General features: G+C 28.1%; 1 protein-coding gene and 1 long non-coding RNA gene across 3 annotated transcripts in view; one reads left to right on the forward strand and one right to left on the reverse strand.

Annotated features, from left to right (window-relative positions):
- The window catches only part of LOC114131428 (lachesin-like), a 387,860-nt gene that overhangs the window by 136,842 nt on the left and 224,491 nt on the right, over nucleotides 1-26,527 (forward strand). The gene's annotated exons all lie outside the window — the stretch shown is intronic.
- On the reverse strand, nucleotides 21,210-22,871 carry LOC126550941 (uncharacterized). Its single transcript, XR_007604987.1, has 3 exons — nucleotides 22,746-22,871; nucleotides 21,428-21,578; nucleotides 21,210-21,290 (listed from the first exon to the last, which is right to left on the reverse strand). It is a non-coding gene; the product is annotated as an uncharacterized LOC126550941 (long non-coding RNA).

Here is a 26,527-nt window from a genome sequence, read left to right on the forward strand (position 1 = left end):
GTACACGAGCGACTGACCGATCGCGTGCCGTGAGAAAATTGACGCGGTTGATAATATAATATTATAATAATGATATTATTATATTAGTCGGCATTCCGATTTCGGTAAGCGATAAGCGCCTATGTTTGATATTTGTATATTGGATTAGCGATTGTCCTAGAAACCGTTGTATTTGGCTACAAACGATTTGAGATCAGAATAAATTTTCGAGAGAGGTATATGGTATGATTCCAATATGTTGTGACATAAATTCGTTTTTATAAATTATGAACATAATATTATTATCCTATGTAAATATAAACATACTATATTGTTGGTATACGATTTGAATGCATTTTTATTCGATCGACTTTACTTCTTTAGGGTCGTTTATAATCCTGCGTTAACAATATAACTTGTAGTAACTACTCTACTACCAAATATAAGGAAATAACAGATATTTTGAGTTTTTATATTATATTATATAACTCTCAGGAGTGGAGGCTAAATGCATGCGTTTATATATTATTGCTTTTGAAAAATAAATTTGAAAAATATTTTGTTCAATATAAATTTGTTTGATGTTTAGATATTTTTTAAAAAAAATGTTTAGTGACTGTTATTTTATACTTTGTAATTTACGCATATTAAATAATTGCATATATCTACTTTTTGTTAATATTTTAACGATTTTTCGCAAATTGAGAATTGAACCCTAATTTTAATATTATTACTAACAATTAAAATATAATTAACAATTTAAAAGACTCGAATGGTCGATCGAACTAACGGTATTGATATTTTATTATTTAAAATATAAAATATAGGTTAATAGAGCAAAAAATACGATGCTCATAATAGACCGTTTATTAGAAACGAACTAAACACAAGGTACACTATTTTACAATTTTATGTTGTATATTATATTATATAATATTAGTTACGTCAAACAAACTAGATAAACTAACTAGTACTATAATATTATGTTTAAATAATATATAAAAAAAAAAATGTGTACAGTCACCATTGAAGATTAATAATGCAATATGAAAATAATTTATCGAAACCGTGGTTAGGTTAGGTTATCGCGATCCCGTTTAACGGTGATCGTTGATTGTGGTCTGCTAATTTCTGAGGCCAATTTTTTTCACCTTACTGAAATAGAAAGGTTGGCAAGCGGACGAGGGTTGATTTTGGGAAGAACGTGACTTGCTATGTAATGGTGTCATATTCGTCCACGTATGGAATACATAAAATACGATACTGACAGTACTCCACTTCTACTTTCATATTCAATACGATAAGCTTAAACAACAATGCTATACCCAAAACTATAACCTAACGTGATTTTATTAATTAATTATATTATTATCACAGTCGTCACGTCCTGCAGAGTCATTGCATTAAATATACTATTTGAGTGAACAAAAGTACTCCGAAACTCATAGACTATAAATAATAAAAATAATATATTACTTTTATTACTACTGTCATGTTCTATTACGTCTGGAGGAATCCGGTCGGAAAATACATAAAAATAAAAAAAAAAACCTAAAACATTCGTTTTTCCGGTCCATGTTATTATTGTATGATATAGAATTTAGTAGAATTTTTGTTTTAAACGTTGTCCCAGAAAATGGTCCAAACTCGTTGTTTATTGATATAATAATAATATTGAATTATATTTTCTTTATCTTTAATATAAACTTAAATTATTTATTTTTATTTTTCGATTGTACGTCTTATACTTCATACTAGATTTAGATTAAATTATAAAATATTTTCAATGTGTTATAAAAATATGGTTATGAAATATACACAAATATTTATTTGGGCGTAGCAGTAGTTGATTGATATTTTCCATTATATAATTATAATACTTTGGTAGATATGAATACAAGTACCTAAGTACATAATTAGTACTTAAGTTAGGAATAATTATTTTGAAATATTCAAAATGCGTTTTTATTTTTATTTTATTATAAATATATATAATTAGTAAATTTAAAGCTTAGTTAATTACATTGCTTATTTCATAATATTATTTGCATTATTGTAATAACAACACAGAGTTTTGTAATTTATTTTATTTTTAGACAAAGGGTAATATTTATTAGATTAAATCGATATAAATTGGAAATCAGATGATTTAAATGAAAATAGTTTATGGTCAAGTTAAGTATTTTGTATATTTTATGCAACTTTGAATAAAGTATAGACAACTATTCAAGAATGGGCATTATATTCAGATATTTATGGAATGCTAGCTTAGGTACTGACATAATATATAGATAATATATAGGATTAGTTATTGATCAGAGGAGTATTAATTTAAAATACTGTATTAATGACGATTTTAAGATGAACATTTGTTTTTTAACGTAGTGGTTTCAATTTTTTATGAAAGAATTATATTTTCAGGTTTCTTCTTTTAATATACTTTGTAATTTACTGTATTCAAAATTTAAAATTACTTCCTAAAAACCATAATTTATAATATTCTTGTTTCATTACTATTTTACTAAGTGTGTTCAATAAAAATTGAAAATCGTCACTAGTAAATGTTTTTGAACAAACAGTTTAAGTACAAAAAGAAACCTTTTCCGACGTAGGTACATTTAGTGAATTACGCCAATGTAGAAAAACCATCTTAAAATGTGATAAATTATTGTAGCTTTCAAATTTGATAATGACATTTATAAAATATATGATACTATCTTGTTTTGATTAAAGCTGAGTTAAATGAGTTCCTGGAAAACTTGTTGTTAGTAGGAAAATCGATTGTACAATAACTTATAGCACATTTATAATATTATCGTATAAATCGTGTGAAATAACTAATAATATATCTTTTTGTGATACAGAATATTCGGATTTCAATTTGTTTTTTTCTTACATGGACATTTTATGAGCCAGTATAGATGAAAAAATCACTCAAGTCACATTGAAATTGTCATACATATTTTTTTTCGTACATAAACCTATATATATATTGATATGATGGTATTTTACAATATATTATTACATGTGAATATGAAGTCGAATATCTCGCTGTCTGCATTGGATTTGCTGTGAATAATACAATTTGTTATTTTCCAAACGATAAACGCCAACCACAAAATATATCTTCCATACGTGCTAAAAATATCTTAATCGTTTTTTTCACCACTGCGTAAGAATCTAAAAATCTAGTATCATTCAATTCGTATATTCTTGGTGTTACTCGAATATCACAAGTGGACTAACTATTGTTTTTTTAATATTTATGGAAACCTATTTTAATATTTAACTTGAGAATTAAAAAAAAAAATATTCGTTTCCCGTAATATAATCAGTGCTAAAAATGCATGTATGTTTAAGTGGACGTTTTTCCAATTGTTTTGTTTTACTAATATACAAAATAATATATTTAACGTTTGGAACAATTCATTTAGTTATGTAAGTTATGTTATTTTTAATATTCTAATAAATGTATAGAATATTATTCAATTTTGGTAATAAATTATGATATCTCACACAGTAGTTGTTCACTTTTCGATATTAATAGTTAGCTAATTTTGTCTGTTATAATTACCATACTATAATTAGTGATCGAATCCTACTTAATCATGACGTGTTCAGCTGTGTAGTAGTAATTCATGATTTCCATTTATTCTGTCTACTATTATATCTGTTAACTCTGTTTGAAGTATATTGTGTATTTCAAGTGCATATGCAAGTAATTTATTTAAGGTAACAAATCTTTTTATTATAGTATATATAATATAGATATGTAATTTAACGAACACAAATGTACAGACAATCTCATAGTACCCTCCCATCACATTCCAGGTTATGTCGTATCGATAATAGCCAGTGCTGTGTTTTGGATCTATAGTCTTCGCTCTTAGTAAGGTACAATGTATATAAACTTAATCAGTTGAATACACGTTTTGATTATTTTCAGTACATATAGGTGGTAATAATGATGTTTTATAATATAATACTTATAACATAGGTATGTGATAATATAATCGACTGTTCCTTCGCTCTAAATATTTTCTACTATTGGGTTATTAATACAGAGTTTGCGTATGTTACAAATTAAATGAGGGTTGCAGACTAATATAATTAATGAATAAACCGTGAGACACGGTGGCGTACCAATACACCAGTGCTCAATAATAACGTTAACAGCAAGGGACGTGACTGAACGTGGTTACCGCTATTGGCAATAGACAAAACCGGACTATACCACAAAGAATATAGCAACCACACAAGACAATGCGATAACCAACAATAGGGCACTACCACTGAGTACTTGGTTGTGGTTGGTTCTGAGGGATAGTTTGCACGGTGGTGTCGACGCAATGAACCAGACCAAACATATAAGTTCAGATATTCATCTCCAATTCCATGAGATCACTCGCAGTTCCACGAAGAAGAACAATGACAACAAATGTAAAGAAGAAGTCGCCTGGATATATCTCTCTCGCATGTTTAAACATAATAATATGAATTACTACAATATCCATTATATTATACAATTGGTTCGATATTTATTAGTTTCCCTGAGTACGTAAATGTCATGTCCATATAATTGTGTAGCTTGGGGTTTGTACAATACGACGTTTAAATGGATTTTTGTGTATTATTATTATAATAATAAATACATTTTTGTTTATTGAGTATTAAGAGTTTAGATAATTACGCTACAAATGTAAAAAAAATTTTTCTTTTTTTGTAATCACCGTTCTTTGGTTTTGGAAGTCTATTCGTTTCTATTCTCTTTTATGTCCGAGTAAAAATTCATGAAAGATGCGCATTTATTATTTTATGTAAACGTACTTTGACGAAGTTCACAGTTTACATTTGTATAATTATTTACATCTTCTGATATAGTTTTTGGTATACATTTTTTAATTTATAATTTTAATTAACTGATTATATTTACCTCGGCATTGGTTTTATCTATTACGACAATTGTTATTAGTTTACGTCTATATTTCCGTGTAGATTATTTAGATTATAATATTATTTTATCATATAAATTTTAATATGAACTAGAGTTAGTGTGTATTTATCTTGAATCTTTGTTGTCACTTAATTCTATCCTTTAAAAAATAGAGCATTGTAAATTATAGGTGTATGCTTAGGTGTTTGTAAAAATAAACAAATTGTATCCAATATTTATACACCCACGTGTAAAATCTTCAATTTTATTTATCACTAGCTGTCACCTGTGTGCTTCGCCCCCGTGGATAGTTGTTTACACATTTTGTGGCTGTTTGTTTGTCTTATAGTTATTTCGATCATACAATTCTATAAAGTGTACACTGTACATACCTTATACCTTCACAAAATAATAATAATAATTTAAGTTGTTTATAAATTCTCATAAATATATTTATAGATGATAAAAACAATGTTTTTCTCACATTAATATTATTATTCTTACACCCTGAAAATATATTATATAATTATAGTATAACGTCGTTAAATGAATAACAATAAAAATGATTATTAAACAACAACGTTGGGCATGGCACTTTGTGAGTTTTCGCATTGTACAGCCAATCAGCGCATTATTTAACTATACGAGGTACTTTTCTATTGGTTGTTATTATTATTGGATACGTTTTAATTGTTCTTCACTACTCGAGTTCCCATATTAAGTACGCCAGTCGAAGTTAATACGCAGTGATCTATATTTAAAACCTCGCAGGACCGTTCAAAGCACCGAACCGTTGTCACATCTAATATAATACGTCGACAATAATAATTGATTCATCGATTCTATATACACATTCTGAGGTGGATCGTGGGCGATTGCTTAACAATAGGTACGCTTTAAAAATTATAATAAGTAATAAATATAGGTCAAAATTAAAATTTTATAGGAAAGACACAAAACTTATTTTGTGTAACGTATTATTTTCCCTTTAAAGACTATTTAAAGTGTTTTTCCTACTGATTTAATGACTGAGTATTCTGTTTTATTTATTTATACATGTAAATAAAATAATGTTAAATTATAGATTTCAATAAGACACAATTTAAAATATTATTCACTCATAATATACATTAACTAAATTGAAAGCTATTATATATATCGAAACTGTATGTTTAAATGGATACATAAGTTTTTAATTATAAAATAAACTGCATTATTACAGATATAATGTAGGTCATTAAAAAATAAATATTGAAATATATAGATGCTTTAGAAAATGACACACACGCTCATATATATATGAGTAAGAATTAGAATATTTTAATTTTAAATATGTATAGGTATATAATATATATTTATTTAAATTAATGCGTATATGGTCTATCGTGATACATTTTTTTTATCAATAACTGAGTGCTGACTGATTGATTTTAAAATCCTTAATCATCTGTAGAGTTCTTTAGTATTTTATTGTATTTATTAAACATTTACTCAGTTATATAAAAGTATATAAAATGTATAAAATAAAATGCATTTTTTTTTAAATTTGCAATGAACCATGTTAAAAGTGAATACAAAGGGCCTGCAGCAGTATGATTAATTGTATTTAATTTTTTCTTGTATATAGAATACAATATATAGGTTAAAGTTATTTTTGCCTTTGGCAGCTTACAATTCAATCTCCATTCACCGACTTAATATTTTTCGAACGTCATCTTTTTATGCTATGTTTTCCAAACCATACATATTATATGATTACATTACAAACAGTTAGACACGGCTATTTGTTATTGTATTTAAAATGCTTCTTTGCAGAAGTGTCCTATTTTCAACATTTTTACATATTTTATAAAAATTCCAAATTGAAAAATTAAGCATTCTGTGAATTTAAATTCTGAAACCAATAGCCTGCAGCAGTGAATCATCACGCTCCTCGTAAAAAATAACTTTTATTTAAACTCAAATCTCATTTCACGTTTTACTTACGTAATCTATTCGTATTATTTTTACTAAGATAAAACACTATTCGTTATATCTATATATATATATATATTTTTTTTTTATCCAATATACCTAGTAACTTGATTTACGATTTTTAAACTATAAGTTCATGGAATCGATTACTAAAATTATATTTGTTTCAACAAGACTGGAATGCGAATTCATTGCACGATTCTCGATACACATTTAGGATAGAAGTATTAGCATAGGTTCGACGTAAATACCTATTTTATACATAGGTGCACCACTCGAATATTACAATATGTTCTAAGTATAAGGCATATACGAAATTAAATGTTGGAACATTTTTAAAATTATTATAATTATTAAAACGTTTTATTAAAATATGTTTCTATTATTATTAGTTTATCTAAATTATTATATATATATTATACACATCAATATACTAAATAAAATATAATTTTATATTTAAAAATTAAAAACAGCATTTAAAACTCTGGCATCGTATACAATTTAAATCCTGAATAAAAATAAAATATATAATAAAATAACCTATACAGATTTTTCATACATCTCATAAAATTTCCAACCCGGATACTTATATATACATAATATAAATCTGTGTGGTCCGTTGTGTATAATCATTAACCACTATATAACCATGAAACAATACGGCTTATATGCGCTTAATAATTATGAATAATACATGTATGATTATGTATTTTTTTAATGTATTAACGAGAACAATTGGAAAATGTGCAATTATAAATATTTATAAATACAAGCGCGTGTCAGTATATTATAGTATTAAAATATAATGTACACAAAAATTTAGATAGGTAAATTTTTTTTATTCAGCAATGTTTATTAGAATATGTATAATATGTAAAACGAGTTGGCTCACTACAGGACATTTGTTACATATTTCAAAAAACTACCGTTTTATGATAATATAATAATAATATAATAAGTACTTTAAAATAACGTTATTTTCATCGCATTTACATAGGATTTCACGCCTACCCTATTAATACATGCTAGTGTATGTGTTCTATATTATATTATACCCTGTGTGTAGATAATGAGAATAATCAATTTGATCTGTTTACTATTAATGTAATTTTTATTTATCTAATAATAGCCATTGAGTGATTTAGGAAACATTTTTAGGTTTTTTCTTCAAATAACATAAAGGTGTAATAATTGTATTATAACTCGGGTGTTTATATATTATATAATCATCAGTTGGCATTGATAAAATTGCATACATTTAAAATTACATTATTATTTTATAATAATTCTCAAAATGGATTTTCGTAAATTTGTGTAAATTTTACAAACTAAAAAATAACAATAAATTTAATAATATCCATAGTGTTAATATTTTATACCTGAGTGACATCATACCTTAGATATGAAAATTAATATTATCAAATGTAATATTGATTGTTTTAAATTGATTTCATCCATAAATTTTGTCGTATACGCCGATTACTCGAACGTATACCAAAATAAAGTTAAACACAAAATAACGCAAAAGAAGAACTTATTAAACACGACGTCCGGTGGTGCTCGAGTCACACGATCACCACACTGACTCCCTTTGCTGTCTTAGCCATCTCACTTATATATTACACTTACAATCGAATTACTATCGATTGTTCTACATTTTTCTATTACTACGTTAAATTTACAATTATAGATACTATGATTATTGTGTAATTGTTATTTTAACCCGATTAGTAAATTTTAAACAATTATTCATTTCTTTTATTATATCTTGCTTACTATGCTAACTGTAATATAAAGTTTACTGGCACCGAATTGCACAATTGTTATTTTAACCTATTTCTGTGAATAATTAACTATTGCTTAACTTATTGAATTTTACTGTTTTACTTATTATCTATAGTTTTTCTTAACTTATTTCTTACGTACTAACATCTCTTATAAAATATTCATACATATAATACAACAATTTATTTAACTCAATGTTCAATATAGTATGATTACTAAAATTAAAGTAAATAAGCTTTTTAGTTGTCAATCCGTATAACAATACATCAGTCACTCATTTTCTCTTATTCTTAAAAAAACAAATAGGTAAAACAATTCTGCAGTTCATGTATAGGTTGCACATATTATGTGCGCATATAGCTCACTTTCACATAACGACTGCGTAAATGAACAAATAAACGTTACGAATTATAATTAAGTACCTACCAATAGACATTCAGAATAAAATGAGCTTAGTAAATTATTATGCTTGTATTGAATTATAAAAAAACTTGGAACGAGTACTTTTTAAAAATCAATTTTGTAGGTGAACAATAAATGTTAATTGCTATCGTACTGCTTAATTTGTTATTAGAATTTTCGAAATAACTAAATTTGAATTTCGAATTTTTATTTCCACTTATACGTATTAATTAAATTTATTAAGCATATTTTATTTTGGGCAGAGAACGAGTTCAAGTAATGATCGCATTATATATAATTGAATATACCTATTGCAGTTGAAAAGATATTAAACACTAATTAGCCGTTTGTTCAGAATTATGATCCATTCTTTAAAATCTGGTTGTTTGTAAAGTGAAAATAAAATATTATTACATTATTACTATTTATAGTAGATATAACTACTCATTGTTGCTTAGAAAACTAATTTGTGTCTCATTTCGCAGAAGTTATGTTTATTTAACATTTACTTAACAGGGAGTCAGCAAGGCAGTAAAAATGAATTAATAACTTAACAAAATAAAAATAATTATGTATTTAATTACAGCTCATTCAGTATATTTGTTTAGTTATATATACGTCTTATATCTTGTATTATATGAGCTCAAAACTTTAAAATGTTTTAAAAAATATTACTAATCATTAAATTTCTAATTTAACTCATAAAGTTATAAGATTATCATATTCCTAAACTGTTGGTACATACATAATAAAATATAAAAAACTACACGTGCAACTAGTAATCATTCGTTATATTATAATATCAAAAAATAAAATCATAAGTCACCCATAGCGATTGTTTCAAGTATAGGTATAAACAAATAACTTAAATCTATCTTTTAAACTACACATACTTAGGCATGTTTTCAGTCTCTAAATAATACTTCACTGAATAGGTATTTATTATAATGTAGATAACATTTAACACTTACCTACATAAGGCACTAAAATCATATAATATATATTGTAACTAACTATAATAAGTAGAATTAAATTTTAAAAAGAAGTTGGGTGAGTGTCCGCCTTTTTATTATTTAATATGTGTCTGTAGTGAGTTATTGTAATAAGAATTAATAATTCATTAAAAAAAAAATTAAGGATAGTAACTTGAATTTATTTTTTAATTATAAAAAAATAATTTTGTCAATATCTGAATTACCGTAAAAACATATGTTTATTATTTTTTTTTGCGAAAATTATTAAGAATATTACTTGAAATAATAACTACTGTGCAGGATCCAATTTCTATCTGAAACTACCAAAGTTAAAAAAATATTTTTAATATCTCAAAAAGTGATGTCAAGCACTCGAAAAAAAACACTCATCATTGCAAAATCAATACATTCATAACATTCATTGCTCTGCTATAAACCGACTAAGTTAAAACCTAAATGACTGAAGATTAAATCGATCGAAAAAAAAACACTATTTTAATTTTAAAATATAAACATACACGTGTACATAATATATTATAATATACTATAATATTATTGTGTCGCACTTATCGTACGCAAAGTATCAAATTAAAAGACGTAGGTTGCTCGCGTTCAAAGAAGTTACACACGATTTGGTGTGTACACATATTATATAGGTACCAAGTATTAAATAATATTATTGTTATTGCAAACCCTAATGTATTTATACATATATATATTTATATAATACGTCGTCTGCGTATATTGAATTTATTATCAAAAGGTAATTGAAAAAATACTCATCGTATTTCGCGTCGGGTAAACTGGCACGGAGAATTTCTCTTGCAGAACCGTCGACGTGAATGTGGGCGAGCTATTGCGTGTGCAATTTAAATGGAAATTCACAAACCCTCGGTGTTATATTTTTAAATATAAATATTTTGTTACGTTATTATGTCGGTAGTAAGCAATGGCACAATGGCAATAATAATATTACGCGCCCCGTTATTGTATTAAACGAGTTAATGTCGCGGTCGACAACGCGAAAATCGCCTATGACTCGTAATGTCGTAGTGTGGGCGGTGTTATGCATTGACGGGCAGTAAAAACAACACATAATATTGTTTTAATTATTATTGCAACGTTTTGAATGTTTTCTTTCCGTGCTATTAATACGTCCATTGCACACTTATGTACCCTATATAGTAGCATAATTTACTATTTTTTTTCACTGTATCAGAAATCAATGATTTTTTTTAAAAAACCATATTATGATTTGTATTCATATAAAATAAAGCTTACGGAAATACAATTTGTTTGTATGTGTTATATAGAAACAAATATTTCGTCTGGTCAAAAAGATGACGAATCGAGTAATAATATTTTTTTTTGGATTAAAATAGTTACTTATATATATATCGGTGATGTAAACAGCGAACAATATGGCGCTCTGTGAACATTTTATCTGGTTTATCAAATTATATAATAATTTGAAAACTATATACCTTTATGTGTAATAATATACATATTATATTTGTAGTAAAATTCGTTAAGAAACTCTATTTGGTTTTTCGCCTTTATTTAATTGCAAATGTATCAACATCCTTAATAGTAATGACCGTTCATTTCTTCGTGCACTATTTTGCGGTATACTATTTTCTTAAAACAGTTTTTTTTTGGTTGATTGCAATAATTTTTTTATTTGTATATTTTTCCGGGAAAGATAATCAAGAAAGTGGTTCGTTGAAAAATGATTGTCGATTTAACTTTTCATCTATTGCCTATACTATACGTTTCCATACAACATTTACAAAAAAAAAAAAAAACCAAGTAAAAGCCAAAGTTCATAAGTTTTGAAAATTTTATTTCAGCAGCACCAATGTTATGATAGTACGGTGAATCAAGAAAGCCGGGTTTTTAGGTTAGGCCATAGTTTGAAGACTATGATATGTCTCATAAGTTACAATAGTAGAACGATGTGACAATTCTTTTAACGATTACCGCAGCTGTAAATAAGTACTAAGTATTAATCACAATATATAATAAATAATAAATATCATGTATCGATTATAAAATTGGGTTCGGTAACGTTCAAATTAAGATCTTGAAATAAAAAAAATTGTTAGTGAGAATTGAACGTCATCTCTTATAATATTTTTATAAAATATAATCGATGATAAATCTTTATTTATAAGTTAGGTGAAAAAAAAAACCAATGACACTCGTATATTAAACGAAAAGAAAATCTATTTTCGTCATATAACATAAATATACCTAAGTTATATATTATTATGTTCAACTTTAACTATTGTATTATACCTTAATAACTTTCGTATTTAATCAGGTTAAAATTAATTAATTGAGAAACGTCGTAAACTATTAATTCCAATATTGTAAGGAAGTTTTATTCAAAATTAACAATTTATATGATTTAATATTACTCGAATACGACATAATATATGTACTATATTAATATTATATTACTAGTACGCCGTGGGTTTTTAATTACACAACAAGAATACTCATATAAATATAATACGATTAAATAAAGTTGGGTATAAAACGTCCATGCGTATAAATAAATACCAATGTAGTTGCACATATTATATTATATATTCAGACTAATCGAATCGATAACGTGGCCACTGCGATCCCTCGAATCATTTCTTGGAAGAGATCCTCAACGTTTCCGCACCAGCTACGCTATGCCAGTAGGCAAACTCGCTTCCGAGCAGATTTTCTTTTGCAAACAGCGCTTGCAAACACACACGCATAAACACAGAGCATATAAATATATGTATACATTTCGGTGTGTACGCGCATAATGTACACTACAAACTACAGGCAACAGCCTGGGCGAATAGAGAACTTCCGGCCGAACTACTTTCCCGCCTTTTCACAAACATCGACCTCTGAGAGAGGGCCACGAACAGAGTAAAGCATACAATACAATATAAGGCGTGTGTGTGTGTGTGTGTGTGTGTGTGTGTGTGTGTGTGTGTGTGTGTGTGTGTATATGTTTATACTTTATATATATATGTTTGTATGTGTATATACATCGTCTTGGACCCCAATTAATTACGGTCACCAAAAGACTACGAGTCGTACCTACGGGCGTGTACAAGACGGATGAGCTCTGTCGGCGTGGCAGCGTGGACTTGAGCGCGAGCTGATTAAAACGTTTTACCTGTGATGTTTGATCGCGTTCCAAAATATTGCCGTATTGTATGTACACTATATGAAATACAATACTATAACAGAATATTGTGTCGTATTTTTTCTACACATTACCTTGTGGCGTTCTTTAAAAAAAATCATGTTTTTCCTATGTAAAAAGTTTTTTTTTTATTATTATTTATGTTTATTAATTGTTCACCATGGGTTCGACATAAATTAGGTAAATATTTAACACTTAAATCTTCCCATATTTATAATATATTATAATCTAATTTTGTTCATTTATTTTCACATTATAAGATAGACGCATTGTAGCAAATTGCTTTAAAAATATATTGGTATATAAAGTGCATAGTAAAATAGAAAATATTTCTGAAACAAAATCGGCTACACCAAATCCGCTGTATAATAAAACAAAATTATTTTATAGGTTAGGAAAAATAATATATAGAACATGTATAATGAAAAAAATGTTTGTATTGAAATATTGTTTTCTCAGAAACAGACCTCCTCGCCTCACCCATAGGAATTTGACTTGCCGGTACACCCTTGGGAGATCATAAATTCATAACCATAATAGTATTTGTCATCTGTGGATATGACGTCTAAAACTTGTCATCGATCACCATTGGTGGTTACTATCTAAATATTATATACACATATTCCAAGTGCACGTGTATGGTATGGAAGTTAGTTTCGTAATTTAGGGAAGGGGCTAATTTGTGAGAGGGAATTTCTAGCTGTCTAACTATATAATGATATATACTATGTTACTTGTAATGTTCTAAATTTGTACGAAATAATTTTATTTTTCTACTACGCGTGACCGAGTCGAGACCTGCAACTATTCACCTACACAATTTGTCGACCGGATAACAAGCAATTATTTTTATCCCTTTACATTCTGACAAATTTTGACAGAAATTACGACACTGAGCAAATACGTGTGAATAATATTGACAACGACGGTTTTAAATATTGTTTTACGTGAAGCGATCGGAACCATGTCCCGCCGGACGTAAAGAACTCTTATGATAGATGTGATAGGTGCGCAGCTGTTATCCTAAAACTCTATTATTGTTAAACAAATTTGTATTGTTTTATACAGCAACGTTGAAGATAATAGTACTTTTTTTTTTATCCGTGTCCGTTTTATCCAAATGTTCGGGGTAAATCGATCGGTTGTTGTATTTTTATTTATTCTTTTCATCTCAGCCACGACTTCAACGACAAAACAAACGAATCTGGACTGCATAATTAATGAATTAAAAATTCCTGAAAATTTGCTTTACAAATCGCAAAGCGTTAAACACGTTCTTTGAAGGAGAAAGTATAGCAGTACTTTAAAATAAACAATTCTAATTGAGTGCTCAAAGTCTAAGTAGGTAGCAATTATTTTTTAGTTACAAATTTTTATTTACAATCGTTTATTCTTTTTGTTTGTTATTTTATTTTCTTCTCACACAAAAGTAAAAATATTACCCAATTACATTAAAAAATATATCGTTTATATTATATTATAATTTCGAAGAAATCGGTAAAAAAAATGTTGTTCTTTTTTGTGTAACAGTATAATACTTAGCGATATGCATTCTATTCATCCAAAAAAAACTGTATACAATAAAAAATTAATGAGCATATTATTACTGCTATACATTTAGTATTGTAAATCATAATATGAAATTCATATTATGAACACTTGTAGTACGTACAATAATGCTGTAGATAACTATCGACATTGCATAATTTCAAGTCTCGAACGCACTGAAGTTTATTTTTTAGATTCTGAGCGAAGCGAGGAATGTATTGGTTTTACAATGATGTTTATTTATTTTTTATTCTTATAACACTTTTTCTCCCCCAAAATTTGCTCAAAAGTACAAGTGTAGCATATTTTCTGAAAGGTTATGTTCTCGAGCTGGTACTTGAAAGTGGTCATTTTTCGATTTTCGAAATGAGTATCAAGTTCAATAAAACCGGTTAAAGGAGAAAAAATGTACAACTTCACAATTATGTAATATAAAATAATTACGGCTTTGTTTATCACCATAGAAACGAATAAAATTAAATAAAAAAAGATCACCTCGTCCGCTCAGAATCGTTTTTTATCGAATGCAATCTTATTGCATTCAAATCGAATACTTACAGTAAAATTACACTATCCTGTCCGAAGGAACGATGGACAAACATCCACCACCGAAATGCGCTGACCTACTTTTTTAATATAAAATGATAAGAATAATGACAAGAACTGGTAATACGATGCTTTATTTAAATAAAGTTTATTAGATCGGTGAATCGGAATACGGAACTTACTGTTAAAATATAATAAAATCATAATAAATAATCGTGTTGTATCGCTGTATCAGGTTCAAAGTACATTAATGGACGTGCGTTTCAGTCACGCCAACTCTCGATAAATTTGCAAGCAACATGGCCAATGTCACTTTATTATTTTAACATTTGTTCATCGTACGCACACAACACACACATAGTACACACTTAATACTAAAACCATAAATGCCTTAAGATCCTAAACAGTTGTGTTAAACGATATGTCGTGTTCGTCGGTGCCATACCGTTATCGATTTTCACTGTATTATTATCACCGGTATATTTTTTTTTATATAAAGTTCGTATAGTAATAACGATTGAACTGCTCGTTGACATAATATATTAAAATATAGGTAAAAAATGATGACATATCGATATTAATGTTTCCTTTAACCACGATGAGTGTATTTGTATTTTATGATGTATAATACTCAAAGACAATTGAATTGTAAGCGAATAATAATTAGAATATAATGATTAAGAAGTATATACGCGTCAAAGTATGTCAAAATTGTTTTTCTCTGGGCAACTGTTGTATTAGGTTTTTTCTTTGAGATTTTATCTATTTTATTAACCTAATTATATAATTTTATCTATTACCTAACCAAAAGAAACAATTATTGGTATACAATGTTTATATATTTATGTTACACTATTACAAACATCTGTTTTTATGATATTATAATAATATTTATTAATTAGTTAAAATATAAAAAAATATAATAAAATTAATGAAAATGCTGTAGACAGCTTAATATGAATTACGATAAATACAATTTAAAATAAACAAATAAGTTATGACAGATACAATTAATAGGTATATTAAAAAAAAAAAATGAATACATTCATGGGTACAATTAATTATATAAAAATAAAATAATAATAATATAGTATAACATAATAATGTAGATGTATATAAAATTATTTTGAAGATAAAAAAAAAGTATTGATAGATTTATTGCATTCAATTTTCTTTGATTAAGACGGGTAAGAGATTTTCTAAATGAATTGTTTTAATATTTTGATGTCCATGTTGTTTTTCCAAAAATCATCATCTCGTTTTATTCTTTCATACATCAAATCTGTAATGATTAGTTTTTCTAAGTACATATATTTTAAGTAAATATATAATTTTAATAATTTGTATTTACCCTTTCAGATCAATTCACAAAAATAGCAATAAGTCTTTAATAATAATATAATAATTATCGTTTCTTATTTTTAAGTACAATGTTCTATAATTAACTGAGTAATATTTAGTTGTATTGTTTTGTATAACATCTTCTTCGGTACTAGCTGGACATTTAATATCTACTTACGGTTTATCGTCTACTATTCCGTTAAGGGAGGTGGCTATAAATAGTATATTAAATCAGCAGTTTCTACTTTTTTACATTGAAAGTCTTCTAGTTATTCTTTAGCGATTCCTCCATTGGTAATTCCATACCTAGTGATGGCAGCATTTCCATTCAATGTGCCAAATAGAATATCATTCACAGTTTTAGCACGTGACGCGTGTTTTATCACGCATTTTACAAACTTTCCCGAAAATGGATGCTATAAGTGACAATATTTTAGATATTGCATTAATTATTCAATTATTGTAAATAAGAACTTGTAACTCACGCAACTAAAATTCATAAAAAAAACGAAATAAATAATAGGTACTATAACCATTTTTTCCATTCAATAACCATTCTTCACACTGGTGTTGCCTTCTTGTTCTGATTTCTTTAGGTAGCTCACAGATAATGATAATAATATATTATTATATACATAAATTCTATAATTATTTATTTATTTATAATTATATTAAAAAATAAAATAAAATAAAATATATTAATTTAACATTATAATGTATGTATTTGAAAATTAAAATGTCACCTTTGTGAGAAAAGTTAATCCATTTTTCTCCGATAAATTTGGGCCAAGATTGAGTTGTACAGTTCTGTGCGTAATTATTAGAATTAGACATAAGACTTTCCGTTTGGTAAATCAGTAAATTTCTAGCACGTACAATTTCATTCCAAAGTTCGAATCGTTTTAGTTCATCGAAAAGAGTTTCTTCACTTATAAATGTTTAAAATATATTGTATTAAATAAATTATTAACTAATACATATTTAATAATACATTTATTAATTATATTTAGTGATATTACCTTATTTTAAGCCTTAGTAGAAGTACTATCTACAGTTGGTATGATCTCCAAACACGCGGTTGGGCCCATTTACGAAATCTGATTTTAGAACCATCAATAGAGCTTTATATGGTATATTAGTCTGAAGTTGTCAATTATATTTTATAGCTTCAATGACAGCGTACTGTAATCGTAACAGACGAGTTTGAATAATTTTTCTAAGAGAACCCGGTATTAGCTCACCTTTCGAAATTGTCCGTTTGTTTGCTAAATCTCTCAATCGGTTGATGTAGTTTCCCAATAAAACTTTCAACTTTTATACAATGCAATTAGGTCCATATGGCTTTAGCAATGCGTAAACGTACCATCACGCTGCTATCTCCATCTCCTGTATATAATATTACATTATATAAAACGTCTTAGAAGTAAAACAAAACAATAATATTACGTTATAACTATGTAGTACTAAATAGAAAACATTTAAAAAACATACAATTTTGTTAAGTCAAATTAGAAAAATGATATTTGGTAATAGTATTTTGTTAGATAGGTACTCCCTATCGTATAATTATCCTTATGAAAATATTATGTTCCATCTACAACTTTTTTAAACAGTTTTTTTTTTTTACTTCAGTCGGTTATTAAAATGTCTTTTGTTTTGTTACATCTATAGTTACTCTAAACTATTATTTTTTTTTATTTTAAATGCGATTTAAATGTTTATTATACATTCTATTTTGTACCAAATACTTGACATACTTCATTAATTGTATAGAATTTTTAAATTTTGGACAAATAACTAAGTGAAGAATATAATATGTTATGAACATATATCATATCCGTTTCAAATGTTGATGTATATTTTTAAGTTCGTCCAAAAACCGTCGACGTTTCAAATACACCGTGTAAAGGTCGATTTATGTTCAATTTCCAATCTATAGAAAATATACCAAGGTGACAAATGAAAGTTTTTGACCTTTTTTACTGCCTTCATACGTGATAACAAGAAATGAAAGAAAAACGTACCTTAGTAAAAGCAACGTCAGCTACAGAAACCAAAGTTTAAACAAAAGTATCGTTTCAAAGGTAGAAAGGTGGATAAGTGAGTTTCATTCGGCTATACAGTTAGTTTCAAATACACCATTGTCATGCATATGTTCAATTTGAATTCAATGGAACCTATAATGATAACAATAATAAAATTAATATGTATACAACAAACATTTCTGAGTGGAGATGGTCTATTAGCTTGTTGAAATAGGCTAAGATATGTCCGTATAATATTATATTAATGATATTTATTCATTTTTTGATATTAATATTAATGTAATTTATTTTACTATTAGTTTTACGACTTTTAGGTTTGATTTAATTTTTTCGAAATTATTACATTTATTATAATAATATAATATTTAATTATTGTAACAATATAATAATAAATTATAATCTATCACTCACTCTTATCCGTTAACTTCTGTTATACGTAAATGTAAATGTTATTCTGTTCATCCATCGTGTCTATAACACTCGTGAGTTACAAAAAAAATATATGTATATATATTAATAGTTATATAATCATAATATATATATAATTAATTTTCGTTCAAGCAATAATTTACCTTTTCAACTGTACGCATAAGACATTCGGCGCTTTTTCAATTGCGAAAATTTTGCCCGCAGCACCTTGTCTTTTGCATCCTTCTCAGGTAAATCCGTCTAAAATCTCGCTTATAAAATACTTGTCTATCGCGTCATTGACGTCCTCCGATCCATCGATGTCAAGTATCATGTCTTTGGAATTTTGATATGTGGTGGAAACATATCCGAACTTATTGCCACATGTAACTACACATTAAAAATAAATTGATGTATTTAATTTATTAAATTAGTAGTTAAAATAAATATACCTTCAGTGCGGATGTAACCACTGAAAATTTGATGGATCGGAGTCGTTTCTATGGAATAGTTGTCTAGACTAAATAAAAAAATAAAACGACATTAGTTTATTTTCTATCAATTAATTTATTAATATTTATATTATGTACATACGATTTAGCAGAATGTCCTAAAACGGACAAATAGCACCGTTCCATACTTTCAATGAGGTAGCAAAGAAACTCATGGGCATCCTCTTGACAGTATAACGATAAATGTTTACAAATTACTAAAAATTAAATAAAAATTATTTTTTGTTTCAATTTCTGTTTAGCTTTTAGTAAGATATCATAGTAGGTATGTTAGGTATTGTAATTAATTTTTGAGCCAATAATGTTAACTAAAAACTCTTATGTTATGTATACAATTTTAAACTCATTTAGGTTTATCATCTGCAGGAGGCTTATTTGTTTTGTTTTCGGAAGGTTTGAATTCATAAAATATTATGTACGAATTAGTACTTTTTGAATGTTCTTTAAAATTTGTTTGATAAACCTGTAAACATAATTAATTATCTTAAAATAAATAAATGTTATGAAAACATAATTAGTTATATTACATACATCGGAATCATTAAAATAGTAATATCCATAAGGTGTTAGACCGAGCGTCGTATAGTGGCCACTATCTAACGTCCTACCGTGATGGTTAACCATTGATACTAGACGGTATCTCAATGGCGGCTGGTCATTCAATTTTAAATATATTTTTCTATTTATTTTTATCGCCTTGCAATTTTTTGTTTGTCTTCCACTCATATCATAATTGTATCTGTAGTATAATAGTACACATTTATGATTTTTTTTATAGTTGTTTGATTGACAGCGCGATAATATATATATATATATATATATATATAATATATATATATATATATATATATATATATATATATATATTAATAGTTATATAATCATAATATATATATAATTAATTTTCGTTCAAGCAATAATTTACCTTTTCAACTGTACGCATAAGACATTCGGCGCTTTTTCAATTGCGAAAAGTTTGCCCGCAGCACCTTGTCTTTTGCATCCTTCGCAGGTAAATCCGTCTAAAATCTCGCTTATAAAATACTTGTCTATCGCGTCATTGACGTCCTCCGATCCATCGATGTCAAGTATCATGTCTTTGGAATTTTGATATGTGGTGGAAACATATCCGCACTTATTGCCACATGTAACTACACATTAAAAATAAATTGATGTATTTAATTTATTAAATTAGTAGTTAAAATAAATATACCTTCAGTGCGGATGTAACCACTGAAAATTTGATGGATCTGAGTCGTTTCTATGGAATAAATGTCTAGACTAAATAAAAAAATAAAACGACATTAGTTTATTTTCTATCAATTCATTTATTAATATTTATATTATGTACATACGATTTAGCAGAATGTCCTAAAACGGACAAATAGCACCGTTCCATACTTTCAATGAGGTAGCAAAGAAACTCATGGGCATCCTCTTGACAGTATAACGATAAATGTTTACAAATTACTAAAAATTAAATAAAAATTATTTTTTGTTTCAATTTCAGTTTAGCTTTTAGTAAGGTATATATACAAGATAGACGATTTGTTATTAAGGATGCCTTGAAGCTACAACCAGTTTGTTTTTGAGTTAATTTAAAAGTTTCACGGACCATACAAACGATACAATCTTTTGCAAATTCAACTAAAAATGTATCAGAAATGTTCAAAAATATCCATTTAAAATATTACCAGTTAATATGTTATAAAAATAATCAAACAAATTATAATAATATTTAATTATTGTAACAATACAATAATAAATTATTATCTATCACTCACTCTTATCCGTTAACTTCTGTTATACGTAAATGTAAATGTTATTCTGTTCATCCATCGTGTCTATAACACTCGTGAGTTACAAAAAAAATATGCTCGCCAGTATTTATAAAGGTATACTCGCATTTGTTTTCATCTATATGATAAACTATACCTGTAATGAAATATAAATACTAAATATTAGTATTCAAAACAAGATGAAGCAGATTTGTAAAATTTTAAGCTATTAAAAGTAAAAACAAATATAAAAAAAAATTATCCATGAAAAAAAACCCGGGATTCGTATAAACAAACTAAAATATCTAATATTTTGTTCAAATTATTTTATCATTATGCACACTATTTTATATATTATTAAAACTGATAAATAATATTTATAAAAAAATGTATTTTTTTTAAACGTCACTCTTTGTTTCCCATTGCAGACGGTTAATCGAGATTTCACTGTATATATCAATATATCATAGTAGGTATGTTAGGTATTGTAATTAATTTTTGAGCCAATAATGTTACTTTAAGTTGAACGATGTGCATAGGTACACGATAGAAATAGTCAACAACTTAAAATTAATTTACAAATTATTTTTAAAGCTAAGTACATTGAGTATAGTGAAATTTAAAATATACCTACATAAAAGGTTTTAGTCCTCGCGAATAATGTTTGTTTTTTAATCTTCTTATATCATAAAACCGCTGATAGTGCGCTACACCTGCCGCCAGGTTACAGAAACTGCCAATGACAAAATTAAATATATTTTACGCCACACCCGCCAGGTTATCAAAATGACTTTATGTAATAAAGTCACAATTTTCTACAGGTTTCTATATAGAACTAGATAGCGAACTCCTGCTATCCATTGAAGCCAGATTTTTCGGTTGGCATTATATGGTATTTTATACGGTAAATATTAATTATGTTGTATTGTATTTTATGACGTCTAAACTAAACCTGTTGTTTAAAAAAAAACTTAAATATTTTATATAAATTATTTTTCATTTATTTCTATATTTTACCATTAAAAACGATGTTATTCCTAATACATTTTATATAGGAAATTTAAAGTTTTGCCAACCGACAAAATGGCGGAAACTAGCTGATACGCGAGCTTCAACGTTAATAATATAAATAATATACAATTTGCAATTTTAATAATATAAATAATATACAATTTGCAATTTTCACAAGCCACATAGATTAATTTTACAATTACGGGTTGGTGTTGATTTATAAATGTATAATAATAAATAATTTAATGTATTGTATAATTAAACAATACAAACTAATTATATAGCATAATAAAAACATTTATTTTATACTAACCATATTTTATACGCCGCAGCAAAAAACTCGTCGTAAACATTTTTTCGTCTTCTTCCACCACGATCGACGTTTGGTTTTAACCGTGATGGAAGGCTCGGTCGCACTACTGCTACTACACGATAGTGATTCGTGTGACGCATGAATTGAAGCCGTGCACTCTGCGACTTCAGTAAAAGTTGGCATGCTCATAACCGAAATGTTCGGCATTGAACAGCACAATCTTTTAGGGGGACCGGTGAAATCTTCCAGCGTGAACGCTGAATTCGATTCCGCCAGTCCGTCATTGAGTACACTGGCTTCTGCGTCACTATTCGTCGTTATCTTGATGTTCGGCATTGACGAGAACCGTCGGATACTCGGCGGACTTACTGGCTGATCGTTCTGATGTTCGGTTACTATCCGCTCATTCGGCTCAATTACTTTAATACTTTAAAAATAGAAAATTATATTTTATAACACCAATAGGTACTGAAGACCGCTGAATTAAGACTGCGTGCAGTGCCGTTTATAGGGAGGGTAGGGATTCAACCCTCCGCCCAAAATGTTTGGTTGGTATTGGCATTGTTTTTGATTGTTTTTTATATTAATATCATACATTTTTTTACATTTTTTTTTAACAACCCCCCTCCCCCTGCAAAAAAAAATATTTCTATATACGCCACTGATCAAAGCAAAATCAAGTATTGTCCATTTAATATAATATGTCTTTTTCGTAGTAATATTATAATGAGTATATTATATAATATTAAATGAAAAATAACGTTTTCAATAAAACATAATAATTCAACTCTGCAGCCATTGATATAATGAAAACCTGACGTTCGTATACATTTTTTTAGTTTTTTTTAGTTGTAGTATGAAATATACTCACGGAAAACATATTATATTGTATTCAATAACTTAACTGTTAAGCCTTAGCTATACAATTTAAAAACGTTAATCTTTACGACAAAGTATAGTTTGTAAACTTTCGTGATTTAGACATATTGCGTTAAAATACTAAATTATTATATTATATTATACTGTTAATTCCTATCGACTCAAAAACCGTCGAAATTATGTAGGTATAATATACAGTTCGAATTATGATGGTCGGACACAAGTTAACAATTCCGAATAGCCATGTATGTAGTTTTAACCGTAACCGCGTATGTATAATATTAAATAATATTGTGTCTGGCAGCTATATCCGCCCGTTAGAAATTCGGACCAAAGGTGCGTCTTCTCGTAATGCCATATATCAAACGTCTACAACATAATCCAGCAACGGGCACTATACACACACACACACACACACACACACACACACACAAACGCGCGCGCGCACTAGAGGTACTTACAATTTATATAATTTACATACACACACACACAACAATAAGGGTGGTATACACGGCAGTTGTTCGAGTGCTGTAGTTGTGGTGCGTGTAATATACATATATATATATTATTATATAGCCGCGCTGCTTGCGTAAATCAATTTAACTCGATGTCGAAATTTATTACATTAATTTCGTGTCGCCGCCGCCGGAGAAACGGATTCCAAAGTTAGCAAAGTGCTCGGTCACGGAAGTTAATCAAACTTGATTCCGGGCCGCGGGCCGCTATTAATCAACGAAAGTGTCGGTTTACGGTGTAATCACGTGATACGTCCAACAAAACGTTCGCGTGACTTTTGTCCGCCGCGCCACCCGAGCCAACCGGTATGAAATCCATTAACCCGACACCCACCCGTCACCTAGGTCCTGGTCGAGATACCCTTTCGCATCATCCGCCCGCGTGGCGGCAATCATGTCGCAAGCAAACGACTACGACTACGCGTCCCTTATACATAACATTATATTATACACCCAAATCTGCGTGGAAGTGATGGTCCCTATAAGGTCTACGTCTTCGCGCGCCTTCTTTCGACCACCTCCCCTTTGTTGCTTCCCGTGTTTGCGGTCACCGCCTCCACTGTTTCTGCGGAGAGATCTATCACGAGCAGTGCGAGTACCGCCACGGTAGTTTGTATCTATTTATCCTATTTCATAATAATTCATATAACATTCCTAGTCGCGCCCCCTCGAGACCCCAAGCCATTAAAACGTATATAATATAATTTACAAATATATATACTGTTTGCGTATATAATATTGTAATTCTCGTGGAAACTGTTATATATAAATATATATCTTTGTCAGCGAAACAATCTTCGTAATCGCTTATCCCTCCACATTGACCACCCCGACCACTTACTACTCCACTTTGGCTACATGACAGAAGCCCCAAAGTTACAAAAAATTATCTATCATTTGCGCCAATATAATATTGTATAGGTACCTGTTATACTTAACATGTGGCATAAGCGCAAAAGGTGCAAAAATCACATATCGTTTGCTCCAAAATTAATACTAAAAACTCTTATGTTATGTATACAATTTTAAACTCACCTAGGTTTATCATCTGCAGGAGGCTTATTTGTTTTCTTTTCGGAAGGTTTTAATTCATAAAATATTATGTACGAATTAGTACTTTTTGAATGTTCTTTAAAATTTGTTTGATAAACCTGTAAACATAATTAATTATCTAAAAATAAATAAATGTTATGAAAACATAATTAGTTATATTACATACATCGGAATCATTAAAATAGTAATATCCATAAGGTGTTAGACCGAGCGTAGTATAGTGGCCACTATCTAACGTCCTACCGTGATGGTTAACCATTGATACTAGACGGTATCTCAATGGCGGCTGGTCATTCAATTTTAAATATATTTTTCTATTTATTTTTATCGCCTTGCAATTTTTTGTTTGTCTTCCACTCATATCATAATTGTATCTGTAGTATAATAGTACACATTTATGATTTTTTTTTATAGTTGTTTGATTGACAGCGCGATAATATATATATATATATATTAATAGTTATATAATCATAATATATATATAATTAATTTTCGTTCAAGCAATAATTTACCTTTTCAACTGTACGCATAAGACATTCGGCGCTTTTTCAATTGCGAAAATTTTGCCCGCAGCACCTTGTCTTTTGCATCCTTCGCAGGTAAATCCGTCTAAAATCTCGCTTATAAAATACTTGTCTATCGCGTCATTGACGTCCTCCGATCCATCGATGTCAAGTACCATGTCTTTGAAATTTTGATATGTGGTGGAAACATATCCGCACTTATTGCCACATGTAACTACACATTAAAAATAAATTGATGTATTTAATTTATTAAATTAGTAGTTAAAATAAATATACCTTCAGTGCGGATGTAACCACTGAAAATTTGATGGATCGGAGTCGTTTCTATGGAATAGATGTCTAGACTAAATAAAAAATAAAACATCATTAGTTTATTTTATATTAATTCATTTATTAATATTTATATTATGTACATACGATTTAGCAGAATGTCCTAAAGCGGACAAATAGCACCGTTCCATACTTTCCATGAGGTAGCAAAGAAACTCATGGGCATCCTCTTGACAGTTTAACGATAAATGTTTACAAATTACTAAAAATTAAATAAAAATTATCTTTCGTTTCAATTTCAGTTTAGCTTTTAGTAAGGTATATATACAAGATAGACGTTTTGTTATTAAGGATGCCTTGAAGCTACAACCAGTTTGTTTTTGAGTTAATTTAAAAGTTTCACGGACCATACAAACGATACAATCTTTTGCAAATTCAACTAAAAATGTATCAGAAATGTTCAAAAATATCCATTTAAAATATTACCAGATAATATGTTATAAAAATAATCAAAGAAATTATAATATTTTTACAAAATATG

The sequence above is a fragment of the Aphis gossypii genome, chromosome 3 (genome assembly GCF_020184175.1).
Source record: "Aphis gossypii isolate Hap1 chromosome 3, ASM2018417v2, whole genome shotgun sequence".
Classification (NCBI taxonomy): Eukaryota; Metazoa; Arthropoda; class Insecta; order Hemiptera; family Aphididae; genus Aphis; species Aphis gossypii.